We start from the raw sequence: 5405 nt of genomic DNA, 5'->3' as shown, positions 1-5405 counted from the left end.
GGGCCTTTGCCGCGTGGCCCTGAGCCCTTTTCTCCCCAGGTGGCTTCCGACAAGAGAAATACAACCACCTCTCAAGAGATCCGAGTACGAGCAAGGGGGGGCCTTTCACAGCACGGAGAGAGAGCGGGCGCAGACAGCGGCGTGGCAGTGCACAACGCCATGCCCACGAGGCCGAGCCACACGGGAAGGTTCCGGGTGCACATCCGGGGACCTCCCTGAGTGTGCCAGGCCATGGCCCACGACCCAGGGTTGGCAGGAGCTGGGGTCCATCAAGTGTCGGGACCCCACTGGCAGTGCTGGTACTCTCCCTTATCTCTGCCTCTCTCGTTCGTGGAAGAAATCAACGAACGCTTTCAAAGGAGAGGTCTCAACTTCCATGCTGGAGCAGGTGATGGGAAGGAAAATGGCCAGGAATGGGGGCCCATCCTTCCACTCACCCCGTCTCCTCCCTTTCTTTCCTCTTCTCTCTCCCCCGATGACCCTTCCGTGCCCTTTCCCTCACCGCCGCCTCCCCTTACAGCAGCAGGCAAAGGAGTTACCAGCCCCGTCCACAGATCCTCGTGGCCTCCAAGGCTGTGAGGGATAAGGGTGAGACAGTCAGGAGACGCCACAGCCCGTCAGACACTCGACCCTCCGCTCTCTGATTGATTACTTGCCCTCTTAGTCAGGGTTCTCAAGATAACTGGGCCAACGGGACATATCCATCTGTCCATTCATCCATCCATCCATCCACCCATCCATCTGTCCATCCATCCATCCATCCACACATCCATCCATCCATTCATCCATTCATCCATCCATCCATCTATCCATCCATCCATCCATCCATCTATCCATTCATCCATCCATCCATCCATCCATCTACCCATCCATCCATCCATCCATCCATCCATCCATCCATCCATCCATCTACCCATCCATCCATCCATCCATCCATCTATCCATCCATCCATCTATCCATCCATCCATCTATCCATCCATCCATCCATCTATCCATCCATCCACCTATCTGTAGCTATATGAATCTACATGTGATTCATTGGAAAGACCTGACTTATATGATTAAGAGGGCTGAGAAGTCCCAGAATCTGCCGTCTTCAAGAAAAAGACCCAGGAAGGCTGTGGTGTAATTTGACCTGAGCCCAAAGGCCAATGCCCAGGGACCATCTGTGGTAGTCCCAGGCCAGCAGCAGGTGAGATGAGACCCCAGCTCAGCCAGCATGGGGCGGGAAGGAAAGGAAGAGAGACTCCCTCCTCCGCCTCTGTCTGACTTGGGCCCTCAGGGACTGGCTCACCACCTCAGGAGGACCACGGATGCTACCGAGCCCACAGCTGCGAGCACGAGCCCCGCCAGGACCACCCTCGCACACACACCCAGAAACAGCATTTAATCCAGGCACCCGTGTCCCCGCCAGCATGGCTCTCAGACTGACCGTCCCTCCAGGAGTCTCACTCCTCCCCTCTGCGCTGGGGGTGACCTGCAGCGGAGGACATGCCTCAGAGCAAGCCGCGCATGGTGTGGGCCTCGAGCACACGGGAACAAGCCCGATCCGTGCTGTGCCAGGCAGGACACATCGAGGGGTCCGGGGGAAACTGCCAAGACCCCAGAGGACCCAGGAAAGAGACGGGCACCAGCATAGTCCCCGTGAGATCCGAAAGCCCAGCCGGAGCCTCCCCAGTGGAGGAAGTGGGGTGCAAGGGCCACTCGTCTCCCCACCAGGAGCCTCTGCCAGGGCCAGCAGCCCCTGGGTCTCTGCTCCCCTTCTGTCCTGGGGCCACCAACAGCCCAGGAGACAGTTTCTCTGCCCCGGACACCAGTTCGGCCATCTGTGAGGTAGAGCGAGGAAGAGAGCTCCTGGGACTCGTCAAGCAGAACCACAGAACCAGCAGCGGAGACGGTGACAAGAGTGGCCGGGACCGCGAAACCAGGCCAGGGGCTTGTCAGGAGCCGGGGTGGCTCCCAGGAGGCTGGCCTTGTCCTTGGCTGACCAGGCCACCTGCAGGAGATGGCCACGAGCAGCCCAGGGCCTGGGGCGCTCAGGAACCATCTCGGTTTCCACTGAAGTCCTCAGTGATGGAGTGAATGTACCCCAAAAATTCATGTCGCAGTCCCCCAGTCTCTGAGTGTGACCCAGTTTGGAGCTAGTGTCATTCCAGGCATCATTTGTTCAGCTGAGGTCACACTGGAGGAGGGCGGGTCCCTGATCCAGTGTGACTGGTGTCCTTGTAAGAGGAGATACACACACGCACGCACACACACTCACACACATAGACATACACACTCACACACATGCACACGCACACACACATACACATGCACACTCACACACATACACATGTACACTCACACACATACACTTACACTCATACACACTCACACTCATACACATACACACTCACACACATACACACACGCACACACATACACACTCACACACATACACACACTCACACACGCACTCACATATACACACGCACACACATACACACACTCACACACATACACACACTCACACACATACACACTCTTACACATACACATGCACACGCACACACATACACACATACACACACATACACATACATACACACTCACACAATACACACGCACACGCACACTCACACACATACACATACACACTCACACACATACACACGCACGTGCACACTCACACACATACACACATACACACTCTCACACACATGCACACACACATACACACTGACACACATGTACATGCACTCACACACATACACATACACACACATACACACGCACACACATACACACGCACACACACACACACACACACACAGGGGAGCAAAAGGCCGACAGGACAGAAGCTGTCTGAAGGAAGCCTTCCAGAGAAGGGAGTTACGAGAAAAGTGACGATACATTTGTAAGCATCGTGGCGTTCCCTTCTATCTCACCTCGCCCCGGGGGCTGCTCACGCCCACCCCCGTGGATGTGCACCCCATGTGGGAGGTGCTGATGTGGGTGCGGTGGCCAGGGACAGAGGGAGCAGCTGGCAGCCCTGCCCCACGGGGCCTGCCGGCCTTCACACTGTATCATTTAGCACCAGCGCTTGGCGCACGCGGCTGACGGCTATGTCCCAGCAGACGGACGGTAACTGAAGGCATATTTGCAAAAAGCTGACTTAAGTAAATATTTTATGCCCGTTAATGCGATGGCTCGGGAATGAAGCCTTGGGCAGGCAGGGAGGGGACAGCGGGTGACAAGCATCAAGCAAACTTGGCCCAATTCTTAGCCTGCTATGAGGCCGCCACTGGTGGCCCAAAGAGGGAGGCCGCACCCCCTCTGCCCTCTGCCGGCCCTTGGGGCCTCGCTTGGTTTCACGGACCCTGAGGGACCAGGCAGGAGGCCTTGAGGTTCTTCTTTAAAAGGTGGAACTCTGCACGGCTTGTTCCATTGGTCCAATTCATGAGGGTCTCAAAGTGGGAGCCCCAGAGACACTGGCCAGTTAGGATCAGGTTCTCAGGCCCCGCCTCAGACCCGTGAATCCCACACTCTGGGGACTCAGGTGTGTGAGCTGACCACACGTGCAGACCCTCCGTCCCCAGCCGCCAGCTCTCCAGTCCCCGGTCCCGTGCCCACCGCAGCCTTCCTCCTCACTGAGGGAGTCGGGCCCCCTGAGCACACCCTCCTCTAAGCCTGTGGTTCCCCACAGTTGACAGATAACACGGTGACCCAGCCGCAGAGTCCAGTCCCACTGCAAACCCGCATCCAGAGGGTGGGCCCCCAGCCCCCCGTGTGCTTTCTGCTGAGTGTCCTGCCCACAGGAGGCTGGCACCCCTGCTCAGGCTGCAGGGGGAGCAGGGCACCTGGCAGCTGTCTCGGGCTCCCTCGTCAGTGCCCTTCACAGAATGGGGACCTGCCGCACTCCCACACACGCAGAGGCTTTGGGAAGGGACCTAGGTGTGCTGTCCCCCGGGCGTCTGCATCCCTGGGTCCCTGACTGCCCTCCCCACCCCGTCCTGGGCTGGATGCGGCAGGGTGGGCCTTTGATGGGAGGAGCTAGAGGATGGGAGGGCGGACCTGGGAGAGCAGCCCGGCTGCTGGGCGGGCACTTTCTCTCACTTTTAATTTGCCAGACGTCCTGTGTGCTGGCCAGAGAGAGACTGAGAAGGAGAGACAGATGGAGATGGAGAGGGAGAGAGAGGGAGACAGAGGGAGAGGGAGAGAGAGGAAAACAGGGAGAGGGAGAGGGAGACAGAAAGGGACAGGGAGACAGAGAGGGACAGGGAGACAGAGAGGGAGAGGGAGAGAGAGGGAGAGGGAGACAGAGGGAGAGGGAGAGAGAGGAAAACAGGGAGAGGGAGAGGGAGACAGAAAGGGAGAGGGAGACGGAGAGGGACAGGGAGACGGAGAGGGAGAGGGACAGGGAGGTGGAGACAAAGGGAGAGGCTCCTCTGCAGCCATGGCCTCACCATAGCCCTCTCCTCCCAGGTTCTGAGCACACACATGCTCATGTGTTTCAGGCTGTGTCTGAGAACATGTGTGCTCAGAACATGTGTGCTCAGGCCCTGTGTCCAAAATACACATGCTCATGTGTTTCAGGCCATGTGTCTGAGCACACGTACACGCTTGTGTGTCTCGGGCCCTGTGTCCGAGCACGCACACATGCTCGCATGTCTCGGGCCGTGTGTCCGAGCACACGCTCATGTGTCTAAGGCCGTGTGTCCGAACACGCACTCACATGCTCAGAGCGTTCAGGCAGTGTGTCTGAGGCCCGCAGGGTGAGACGGCCGCGTGGGATCTGACCCCTCTTCACCCACCACCGCACTGCTGTCTGTGACCTCCAGTCTCCTGGGCCTGCTCTCTGGGCAGACTCTGACCTCCCCAGGCAGGAAGAGGGTGAAGGCACAGGGGGAGTGGAGGACTGGGGGCTCCTCGGACCCACAGACTCAGGCGTCAGTCCGTGGACTGCAGCTCCAGCAAGGGGCCCCAGCCGGCCCAGGCCTCCCTGCACATGTGCACACGTGCACACACACGCACATGTCTCTGCAATGGGCTTCCCAAGGAGGGGCTTCCCTAGGCCAGGCCACTCCTTGAGAGGGCAGATACGTGGGGACAGCAGGTGGCATGGTGCCCAAGGTCTGGACCCCCATGACCTACCATAGTTCGAGTCCCGGACCTGGCAGTCTGACAAAGTTACACCGGGCGCTCGTGTGTGTGCCCGGATTCCTGGAGGAGACCCGAGAAGGGACTGTAGCGTGGCGTCCTCCCTAGAGGGTGGCTTCTCAGCTCCTCTCTCCCTGTCTGTTCAGTGAGTACCCGCACCCCATAGCCAAAACCTCAGAAAAAGACGACAAGAGCACTTTACGACGGAACCGGAACCGGAACCGGAACGGTAACACCAGCATGAGCAAGTGCTGTACCAGGG

Source organism: Tupaia chinensis, unplaced genomic scaffold (assembly GCF_000334495.1).
Source record: "Tupaia chinensis unplaced genomic scaffold, TupChi_1.0 Scaffold000159_1, whole genome shotgun sequence".
Classification (NCBI taxonomy): domain Eukaryota; kingdom Metazoa; phylum Chordata; class Mammalia; order Scandentia; family Tupaiidae; genus Tupaia; species Tupaia belangeri.
This window is presented reverse-complemented; position numbering follows the sequence as displayed.